We start from the raw sequence: 11,808 nt of genomic DNA on the forward strand, positions 1-11,808 counted from the left end.
ATAAAAAAAAAATTATGCCAATGCGCATTAAAAACCGCTTATGTGTACGCAAATTTTGCATCCGCAAAACTACATGCAAATCGCATGCATCTAGTGGGAACATACCCTAAATTATTTTTATTCATAAATCGATTATTAGAACCACAGCACCAATACAAAAGTAATGCAGCAACCAGAGCCTTATGTGGGCCCCTCAGGTCCAGGGCCCTGCAGTCACAGCCTCTGCCCTCCAATAGCTATGCCACTGTGGAGATATTACTGTCAGGAGCCGTCCAATGCTGGTAATTATAAGGGAGGATTATTAGAGAGATAACAGACGCGGGCATCCATTGCCCATCCGTTCTGCACGAGCTGTCAAGGCCTCCCTCCCCCCAGTGACAGCAGCCCTCCTCTCCCCTCCACCACGTGTCGCCGCCTTAAGAGCCTGTAGCAGTCTCAGCGTCACCGTCCCGCTGGCCTCGCCCCTCCAACTGACAGCCAGCGTACTAAGCCAGTCCGCAGCCGGGTGTCCCCGAGTCCCGTCCCCGGGCCGGCCAATCAGAGGCACGCACCGCGCACAGCACTTCCTGGTTGTCAGTTAAGGTGGCCCCGTGAGGATGGCAGCTGGGCAGAGTTTAAAGGTGTCAGGGAGGGGCCAGTGACAGGGGCTGGGGCAACCTGTGGCAGGTGGGGAGGGGGGGGAGGGGCAGGCAGGTGGGATCCAGGAAGTGTCAGGGTGCTGCTGGGTGTAGCTGTATCCAGGGGGACAGGTGAGGGTGCTGGGAGGGGACAGGACAGGTGTGACAGGAGGGAAGGGAGGGAGGGGGGAGAGCCAGGCAGCTTCCTGCAGCCAGAGCCCACCCAGACCGCAGGAGGAAGAGACAGCAGCTGCAGAGGACGAGGGGACGCAGGCTGACCCCCCTCCCCTCCCAGGATTATCCTCCGCTGGCACCGCCGCCACTGGCACAGCTGTCACCGCAGAGCAGGTGAGTGACCACCCTCACTCTCCATTATCCCTACCTGAGCCTCGCTGTCATCTCTGTAGATGTCTGTCCTTGTGTGATTCCCCTCCCGACAGTACAGATTCCTCCGTCTATCATATCCCTCTGGGCAGAGCCCACCGTATACCAGCCACAGACCCCCCCCCCCCCCCCCCCCTTCTCTATTTCAGCCACAGACCCCCTTTCCACTTATACCTGAACGTTACTGTCATCTCTGGAGATGACTTCCCTGGTCTGATTCCCCTCCCAGTAACACCGACTTCTCCGTCTGCCATATCTTCCTGGGCAGAGCCCACTGTATACCATGTACAGACCCCCCTCCCCGCAGTCCTTGATACCAGACACAACTCCCCCCCACCCCTACCTGAGCAACATTGTCTTCTCCAGAGATGTCTGCCCTGGTGTGATCTCCCCTCCTAGCAATGCCGACTCCTCTGTCTGCCATATCTCCCTGGGCTGAGCCCACCATATACTGTACCCGATACAGATGTCCCCGATATCAGGCAAAGACTCTTCTCTTATCCCTATTTGAGGGCCACTGTGATCTCCAGAAACATCTGCTCAGGTGCAATTAACCCCCCGAACATCAAATCCATTGTCTGCAATGTCTCAGTGGGCAGAGCCCACCCTGTGCCAACCACAGACACCCACTCCTTTCTCGCCCATACCTGAAGAACTCTGCCATCTGCAGAGACATTTGCCCCGATGTGATTTCCTCCCTCCCAACAACACCAACTCCACCATCTGTCATATAGAACTGTGTAAATCTCACTCAGACCCTTTCATCCTTCTTTTGACTGGGCTTAGACCCCCCCCCCCCCCCCGGATCTTGGCAACACAGTCATCTCCAGATATGTGCGCCATGTCTATACCTGTACCCCCCTCCTTCCGAATACATGACAGCACCTACATCACCCTTTTATTCCCCTGGCACAATATGTAAGACACGCACAGGGCACTGCCACCTGTACCTGAACCTGTATCTGGTGTCTTCTAAGAAGTTTGTTATGACAAAAAGAAGTACCCCATACTTGAAACACTGACATTTCCAGACAGGATTACTTTTGTGTTAAACTCTTTTCAGAAATGGCATGTACTCGTTCTGTCCCATGCCTGCCTAGAGAAAGCCCCCTTGTATGGGCATATACCCCCAAGTACCGGCCACAGATCTCCCTTTCAATCTGTACCTCTGCTGCCATGCTCTGCCACACTGCCAACAGCTGCTCTACCTGCTAACCCCAGGGCAGAATCCCCCTCACACACCACGTACACTTTGCTATAATCTTTATGGACACCTCATCTGATCTACCCTACAACAAATTATGACTGTAATTTCTGTCCTATGTCCCTGAGCAAAGTTTCCGCATGCCCCCTCCCTCCTCCCCCCTCATGCCGAGGACAGAGATCACTGTTGTCTCCACAATCATCTGCTTTCATCTGAATCTCTCCTTATCAGCATTGCTGACTTCTATGTTTCTCTAATGGGTACAAACTCCCACCCAGTACTTGATACTGGGCACCGGACCCATACCTAACAACATTCATCTCCAGAATTGTTATCCAGGCCTAAAGCTACTCCTAGCAACACTGCTTCCACTGTCTGACCACTAGACTCTCATGCCAGGATCAGCTTCCAGTACTGGGCAATCATCTGACCTTCCTGTATCTGAGCTTTCTTTCATCCCTATATTTATCTAAAGTGATTTTCCTCCAAGAAACACCAGCAATTTGCTGGGCAAGGACCCCCTTTCCCAACACTGATGACAAATCCTTCAGCCATACTTTGTTCTCTTTGTTCCACCAAAGGGGGCATTATATTGTACAAGACCTCCTGATGGCACAATGATATTTACCATTAATTGCCTACCCTAAACCATGGGCAGTACCCTTGTTGTCTTTCCTCCCACACTTAAATGAACAAAAACGAACCCTCAACTAAGGACTCTTCACCACCTGGTTCCCTCCTAGGTTGAGCTGAATCATCTCCCATCCTGTGACCACCCATTCCAGTTTAGAGATGTCCCTGACCTTACCCCAGTATTATTATACGTGTCCTCCAAGAAGAACACCCCCACCCCAATTTACAGCTCTGTTGCCTCCAGCCACACAGACATTGGTATGGAACCTCCACTTTTCATCTCTTCTGTGTAAACATTCCCAGGCCCAAAGACAGGCCCTAAAGACAAAAGATATCATAAGTACTCCCAGCATTGACCATAGATCATCCACCTCTGCTGACCACTAATATGGTCATTCAGCATTCTTCTCTATGCTGAAGTCTCATCTTGACCCCCTCGCACTGTTACAGGACATGTTACACTTGGTCACCTGTCACATTCAGCCATAGATCTCTTCCCCTTATCTTTAGATTTCCCGCATTTGCTAGTGCCAGTATACCTTTCTATCTTGCTGGGTTATATTTCCCAGCTTATCGTAACTTCCCCCTTTTCTGCCCCCCCCCCCCCCCCTCTCTAATTTTTACTTGATTTTACCCTTGGGCCTGCTTTACGTACCACCCCTTTCTCTGAGCTGGGGTTTTTGAACCTTGTAGTATTCTAGAAAAAAAAAATGTAATGGATAACACATTAATGCTTATAAATTATTATTGTACACTATTATTTGTGGTGATGGTTTTTTATTATATGTTATGGATGTCATTTGTTTGTTCCCTACTGTTATTTGCCCAGTTGTACCCCAAACAGAGGTGTTGTATGGATTTACCCCGGGAGCAAAATGCTCACTGTACCCCCCCCCCCCCCCCCCCCAAACCATCTTACTCTGTGTTTCTCTTCAAACTTCCGCCTCCTTATTCCCCTTCAGCAGAAAGTTTTTCTTTTTTTCCCGTAAGTTCTTGTAACCATAAAATCATACAATATTATGTATGAACCGTGCTGGTTTTTTTTTAACTGTTCTGTCTTATGTAATTTTTTTTATTTGTGCGATTATAGTCGTTCAGTTGGGGGGAAAGTTTGGTGGGCGATAATGGCACAGGTGCAGTAAGAGTTAACCGAGTCTTTACTCCTGTCACCTTTGCATGGCCGCCCCTCCCCGTGCGGATAAACCTGCTGGAAGTAATCCCGGCTTTCCTTGCTGACGGCAGGCGGGCGAGGGGGTCTGTTGTGATGGAGGTCGTGGTGGATTTGCAGAGGAGGACACAGAATCCCACCTCCCCATGCCACCGCTCAGATCTGATGGCGATTATTCAGCATGACGTGCTTAGCGCTCGCCGTAGAGATGCTGCGCTACGTGTGTGGTAGTGTAGCTGGCTCACGACTTTTTTGCGCTCCTAAAAAACTTGGTCGGTGCAGGTAGCCGGCTCCAGGCTGAGGTGGTCCCAGCTAGTTCAGAGTCGTATATCAGTGGCGTATATTGACTTTCATACGTTGTGTTTGTGGTTGTACGCAGTCCCTGGAGGTCCTGTCACCCTCCAGCACTCAGATAAGGAAGTTCTTAACTGACAGACCTCTTAAAGGCGCAGCCCACCAGCTCAGCCGGCTCCAAAGTGCACGGCTGACAGTTGAGGCAGGTCTGACCGGACCCTCTGGATAAACCGCCCGACCTCCCCCCCCATTCTTTGTCGTCAGGTGCCTGCGCTGCTGGGGGCTAGGCCCAGGTTGGTTAAAGGGTGCTCTGTTGTTTTGGGAGGGGTCTCTGACAGATAATGAGCCGTAATTACAGGGCTGGGACTAGTTCTTATTTACCATTTCCTCAAACAGGACGGGTGACACTCGCTGCAGATCTGTGCGCTGACTCACTGCCTGATCCTGCTGGAGTGTCAGCTCTGTGGGCTTCCGTCATACAGCCGACAGAATGGCTGAACCGATCTAATCTCGATGTCCTAGTTTTTGAGCTGACGATTCAGGACACATCTCAAACCGGTTTCCCGTTCTCAGGGTGGCTAGGCTGAAGGGATCACATTGAGGTTCCTAATGATGCTGGGAAATAGTTGCTTGTCCTCCTTGAGCAGTGATGACTAACCTTGGCACTCCAGATATGGTGGAACTACAAGTCCCATGAGGCATTGCAATACTCTGACAGCTCTAAGCATAACTTGGGGAGGCAGATGCATGATGGAATTTGTAGTTTAGTCACAGCTGGAGTGCCAAGGTTAGCCATCACTGTCCTAGAGGGTTCATTTGAAAAAGATGCAACTTTGCCATGTCCATTTATGGCTGGCAATAGTTAGAGCGGTTGTTTTGTTAATTAATATCGGCATGGCCATTGCCACACACGTATCAACTTTAAAATTGCTTGTTAAAGTTGTTTAAAGGGAACCCGATGTGAGAGGGATATGGAGGCTGCCATATTTATTTCCTTTTAAACATTACCAGTTGCCTCCCCAGGCTCTTTTAGCCAGGTGCTCCACCAGGCTAGTTTTGGTGAGCACCCGGCTGTCATCCGCTCACCACCTCCTCTGCTGTAAGCAAAGTTGTGCAGAAAAGCACCAGCCCTGCATTCCCTCATCTAGCCCCACCCGGCTACTTTTTTATGCCACCCGGCTGGAAAAACTTTCTAGGCAGAATTCTGTGCCTGGCAGTCCTTCTGATCCTGTTTCTCTAATACTTGTAGCCATAGACCCTGAACAAGCATATGCAGATCAGGTACTGTGACTCAGCTGACTCAGGTTTTATTGGCTTAACCATATGCTCGTTCCAGGGTTTTGACTCAGACACTACATATGCCAGAAGGACAACAGGACAACCAGGCAACTGGTATTGTTTACAAAGAAATCAATATGGCAGCCTTCATATCACTCTCACCTCGGGTTCCCTTTAAATAATTCTAGGTCATGAGCTTTCGGGAACAGTAATATTTAATGTTATGGTCTGATAAACAGAAAAAAAAATAAAAATAATAATAAATAAATTATATTTATGTATTGTGTGTAAATTATAATATATATATGTATTCCTAGCAGGTCATTTGGAATTTTTCATTTTTGAAACCTCTACAAGGCTTTCAACACTTTTGTATTTTGTTACACTTTAAGACCCAAGAGCTGACAGTCTGTGCATGCGTTTGCTCTCAGTCACAGGGTATTTCCCAGTGCGGGTCAGTTACAAGCGGGGCCTGGAGGCCACACCTGACTCGGCAGGTCTTTGCATTTCCCTGTATGTCCCTCTTTCGCGGGTAGTGATTGCACAGACTGGATGTGGCAGATTCCTGGTGACTGTGTGTTCTGGTTTACACCTCATGCTGCTAATTGTCTGTTTTTCTTTTCCTACTGCTTATGAGCAGATATTAGGGCCAAGGGGTGTGTTGCTTTAATAAAGTGATAATCACTATGTTTGCTGGTGACAGGTGAACTGATGACACAGCAAGAGCAATGTGAGACATGTTAATGCCTTAGCCACCCCCCCCCCCCACACACACACACACACCCGCACAGAAACAGACTGTGCCATTGACCAAATTAGGCCCCTGCCCTGTGCAGTAGGATTGCAGTCCATAAACACGCACCATAGGCCTTGTCATTTAGTACAGTCCTCTGTATGGAGCTATCAGTTACCTTTGCCCTGCACCCTCCAATATGCAGTAAATGTGTGAGGGAATCAGAGCTGGATTTTCCATAAGACACTATAGGCACATGCCTACAGGCGCCTTATGTGGGAGAGGCTGCGCCCTCCTCCTCAGATCACTGACCTCAGGATCTTACAGTCTAATCCCTGCTTCATCTCACTAACCTCAGGCACATACAACCGTATCCTTGTCACTAAGGATGATATGAGACATTGTTAAGAGTGTAAGATTCTAAAGGTACATACACACGTCTGATTTTTCCAAACGACCGGTTGTTTGGACGTCAAGTCAGACGTGTGTACAAACGATCGTTCAGCTGATAAGACTGGTTTTGACCAATCCGCCAAGCGGATCCATCAAAACCAGTCTTATCAGCGGAACAATCATTTGTACACACGTCTGACTTCACGTCGGGAACAACCGGTCGTTTGGAAAAATCAGACGTGTGTATGTACCTTAAGAGCCGTTAGTGACATAAGGAAGGGATTAGAATTCAGTATATTTTTACTTGGAGGTGTGGCCTGTGTTCAGGGGGCGGAGTTTAGGGCACCAGAACGTCTGAGCCTATGGGCCTCTGAGTTATAAATCCGGCCCTGGAGGGAATACTTGAAACCATTGGTGTAGGCCTTATAGTCTCCTTTTAAATAATGGTGCTATTGGGCTTCTATAGCATATGATGATAGTGTGGTGATTGGACACCTGGAACACTTCTGGTTTCTCCTATTGTCCTGTCTATATATGGGTTCTGTCAGTTAGCTCATCGCTAGGCTCATCAGTATACAATAGAATTCTGACTGAATATCTGGTGCTATTGCTGCACCCGTTACAGCACCCTAAATATCTATTTGTGGTATTTGACTCTGTTTCCTGCATTAGGTCCCGTGGCTTTTAGGGCCCGTTTCCACTAGCCACCATGCGCAGCTGCAAGACACGTGGCGTTAAAGTACACCTGAAATTGGAGGTATATGGAGGCTGACATATTTATTTACTCCAAGCAAAGCAGTTGCCTGGCTGTCCTGCCGATCCTCTGCCTCTGCCCCCCTGAACAAGCATGCAGCAGATCAGATGTTCCTGACATTTCTTTCAAATCTGACAAGATTAGCTGCATGCTTGTTTCTGGTGTGATTCAGCCACTACTGCGGTCAAAAATATCAGCACGGCTGCCAGGCAACTGGTTTTGTTTAAACGGAAATAAATATGGCAGCCTCCAAATATATATCTCTCTTTAGGTTCGCTTTAAGTGGTCTCCTGTAATATTTACGGTGGCCCTCATCAGGGACCTCCCTTCATTTCCTTGATTTTTGGGCCTTCAGTCTAACAGTATGTTCCAGGCCACATTTGTAGGAAAAAATTGCTACATAAAGCCCCGCCTCCAAGCCCCATGATGACTCCACACAAAGGTCCCTTAAAGAGGAATTCCATGCAGGCTGAGAATCCCCAGCGTAGTGATCCAGTCTCCAGTAACTTGCACATGCTGAAAGTGGAAGTAGTAAATAAGCAGAACCTTCTCCATAGCTGAGTACTTGTTCCTACCTGCGCTAATAAATGGATGGGGGAAGTTTTTTCACTGGTTAATCAAGTTTTATTCTCCATGGCTTGTTAAGAAGCTGCATCTGGCTGCAAACACTCAGTCACCATTTACTTGTTATACTCAAAAGTATTGAATGTGATACCCATGTTACATGTATTGCTTAGTTTTGGGTTGCCTGCTGTTCCTTTAAAGGGAGGTGATAGTGATCTGGAGGCTGCCATATTTATTTCCTTGTGAACAATACCGGTTGCCTGGCAGTCCTTTTGATCTTCTGGAATACGTAGTGTCTGAGTCAAAACCCTGGAACAAGCATATGGCTAATCCAGTAAAACCTGAGTCAGCTAAGTCAGAGTACATGATCTGCTGCATGCTTGTTCAGGGTGTATGGCTAAAAGTAATAGAGACACAGGTTTAGGAGGACTGCCACTGCCAGGCAACTGGTATTGCTTCAAAGGAAATAAATATGGCAGCCTCCATATTCTTCTCACTTCAGTTGTCCTGTTATGGGGCCTGTCTGCAATTATGAAACTGAGACTGTGCAATAAAGTTATCTTAGGGTTGGTTCACATTGGGGCGATTTTTTTCAACGCTTTGCTGATCCCTGGCGATCAGCAAAGCACTGCTACAATGTATCTTTATGGATACATTCACACTGCAGCGGTTGCGATTTTGATAATTTGCAAATGTGCTGCATGCAGCGTTTGGGGGCAATTGCTCTGTAATTCTCGTTCTGTTGAACGTGAATCACAAGAGCAAATGCGCTGAATCGCAAGATTTTTCCCGCAAATTGCGATCGCGGAGCCAAACGTGATAGCGGCAAAGTGTCAAGTGTGATCCAGCGCTTACTATGTTTCTCTGCAATCACTCAGTCCACATCTACACATTTTCATAGAATGTGGAGGATTAACAGTAATATGACTCAAGTCTCCTACTTCAACACTAAAGTTCAGGTTAATTTTTTTTAATGCATTTTGTGTAGAATATGTCAAATATCAAATCCTTTTTTGCAGTATTATATTTTTTAATTATCTAGGTTTGAAATGTTGACTTCCTGTGCTAATGTCAGGTGCAGCTTAGCTGGAATGAATAGCAGTCACCAAACATTTAGATCTCCGTTTCAAATTGCTGCTGGCACAGTGGTGGCTGCTAATCAGTGGCTGTTGCTGCTGCTGGCACAGCGGTGGCTGCTAATCAGTGGCTGTTGCTGCTGCTGGCACAGCGGTGGCTGCTAATCAGTGGCTGTTGCTGCTGCTGGCACAGTGGCGGCTGCTAATCAGTGGCTGTTGCTGCTGCTGGCACAGCGGTGGCTGCTAATCAGTGGCTGTTGCTGCTGCTGGCACAGTGGCGGCTGCTAATCAGTGGCTGAGACTGCCGCTGGCACAATGGCGGCTACTAATGAGTGGCTGTTACTGCTGCCGGCAAAGGGGCGGCTGCTGATCAGTGACTACTGCTTCTGCTGGTACAGTGTTGTCTGCTAATTGGTGATTGCTTCTGTTACAGTGGTGGCTGCTGCAGGCACAGTGGTGGCTACTAATTGGTAGCTGCTACATACACAGTGGCAGCTGCTAATTGGTAGCTGTTGTTAAAATGCTTTCTCAGCTCCTCCCCCGTTCCTTCACTCACAATGTCTAAGTTCTACCTTCTCCTCTGCTCTTCCTCTTCCTCCTCTTCTCAGATAGGTACTCCTGCAACCATTCTCTGTTGTCCCATAGCAGTTACTAGGCAGAGTCTGTGAATATGGACTCCGGCGGCCATATTTTTGGAGTCCTATAGTAATTGTGATTTGGACTATGGCGGGATTGTAGAGCGGCCGCACAGGATAGCGTAACAGAGCAGCAACATAAAGCAGAGCAGCTACACATACCTGGAGCTGCCACACAGGTTGGGAACCGCTGCCCTAACCCACCATCATCTACAGGAGGTAGTCATGAGGAGAGGAGGAGTGGGTCGAAGTCAGATCATGGTTCTGTGCAGTCAAAGAAAATCCCCCTTCTCTGCTGGCAGTTCTATACTTTGAGCATAGATCTTTGCGTCGTGACTTTTTCAAAGGGAATTTCTCTGTAACGGCTGCATCAAATCCAAATATTATGTTAGCTATGGAATAGTCTCCTATTCACCTTTACAAACAATGAAAAACCTATGAGGCTTACCTGCTTATCTTGCTGTTAGGCCTGTTTCACATGGGAGGCTAATGGCGCTGAATTCACTTCCTGCTCCTTTGTGCTAGCCGGGAGCTTGCTAGTACTAGTACAACCACCGCATTGAGTCACATCTGAGAGCCGCCGCACTCACATGTGACGTCATACTTTTTTGCTGCCTTCTATCTGTACCGTGTGTCCAACCCTGACACGCATGGGGGTTACAAACGTTGCAATTCAGCTGCATGGCCTCGCAGCCAAAAGGCCTTTGGTGAATGGCAGATTTAGGACAGGAATCCCAGACAAGCCTCCTGTGTGAGGTCTTGAGGTCTATGCAGACTGGAAAAAGTGTGATGGAACTGTATGGACTGTGACAGCCAGCAGCTTATCTGTTCTATGTTACTATTGTAAGCGTAGGCATATTCACCCATTGAGGACCGGCATATAAACCTCCCTTATGGCTTGTTCACCCTACAAGAGGCTTTCTAAGCGCTTTGTGATTTTAAAAGCTCTTACTAATGTTATCCTATGTGTGTGTTCACACTGGAGCATTGCATTATAGCATTGCATTATAGCATTGCATTAGCAAGAGCTTTTCTAAATCACCAGCGCTTAAAAAGCTCTTGTAGTGTGAACAAGCCCTTACGGACCAGAGCAGTTTAGTGTTTTTAGGTGTCGCCAGTTTAGGTAGCCAGGCAGAGGTATTCCCAGTATAGATAGCCAGAGATGGGTGTCTGCAGTATAGATGGGTGTCCCGACTCCCCAGTATAGGTAGCAGCCATTACTCTCCTCCCCAGATCCAGCGACGAGCAGTTATCCCCGCCTCCTCTCTCCCCGCCATCCAGCCTCGCACTGCCGCTAAGCTCCGGGTCCCGGCTTGATGACGTCATCAACCCGGGACCCGACACTAGAGGCAGTGCGAGGCTGGATGCTGGGCATAGAGGAGGGGGGGTGACAATTGCCGGAGGAACATCAGGGGAGGTGAGTCGGTCCTCCTTCCTTTTTTTTTTTTTTTTTTCCCTTTTTTTTTTTCTTCTGGCGCTGCTTCCAGGGCTGTGGAGTCAGTACAAAAATCTTCCGACTCCTCAATTTATGAAACCTCCAACTCCGTGTACCGAAAATGGCTCAGACTCCTCGACTCCAACTCCTTAGTCTAATACTTGTCAGGGCTGTGGATTTTGTACAAAAATCATTCGACTCCCGACTCCGACTCCTCAGTTTATGAAATCTCCGACTCAGACTCCAGGTACCCAAAATTGCTCCGACTCCTCGACTCCGACTTCATAGACCTGGCTGCTTCATTGATCACTACGGTTGGCGGCAATCGTAGTGATCAGAAGCCAATAACCACAGCTCCTGATCAGTGAAAGGAGATGTAAGCTGTTGGGTATGACCGCTTAATCTCCCCTCAATCGCGTAGGAAGCGGTGGGACTTCAAGGACGTTACAGATCAGCAGGAGGCAGCCACACAGAGGATGTAACTTTAACGTCCTTGCTCCCAAAGTGGTTAAAGAGTACCTGACGTCATCTAAGAAATAAAAAATACTTCAGTAGAGAAAAGGCACGGGATAGTCCAGGGGCTTCCTTTATCCTCCTAATCCCCATTGTTCCAGCACTGGGTCCCTCTACCCTCTCTTGA

General features: G+C 48.2%; 1 protein-coding gene across 2 annotated transcripts in view; it reads left to right on the forward strand.

Moving 5' to 3' along the window:
• The first annotated feature begins 749 nt into the window (after positions 1-749).
• The window catches only part of ZBTB7B (zinc finger and BTB domain containing 7B), an 82,362-nt gene continuing 71,303 nt past the window's right edge, over positions 750-11,808 (forward strand). For both annotated transcript variants that reach the window (XM_068252516.1, XM_068252517.1), the window contains exon 1: positions 750-965. The gene's annotated coding sequence lies outside the window, so the exon portion shown is untranslated. The remainder of the gene's footprint in view (positions 966-11,808) is intronic.

The sequence above is a fragment of the Hyperolius riggenbachi genome, chromosome 9, assembly GCF_040937935.1.
Source record: "Hyperolius riggenbachi isolate aHypRig1 chromosome 9, aHypRig1.pri, whole genome shotgun sequence".
Taxonomy (NCBI): domain Eukaryota; kingdom Metazoa; phylum Chordata; class Amphibia; order Anura; family Hyperoliidae; genus Hyperolius; species Hyperolius riggenbachi.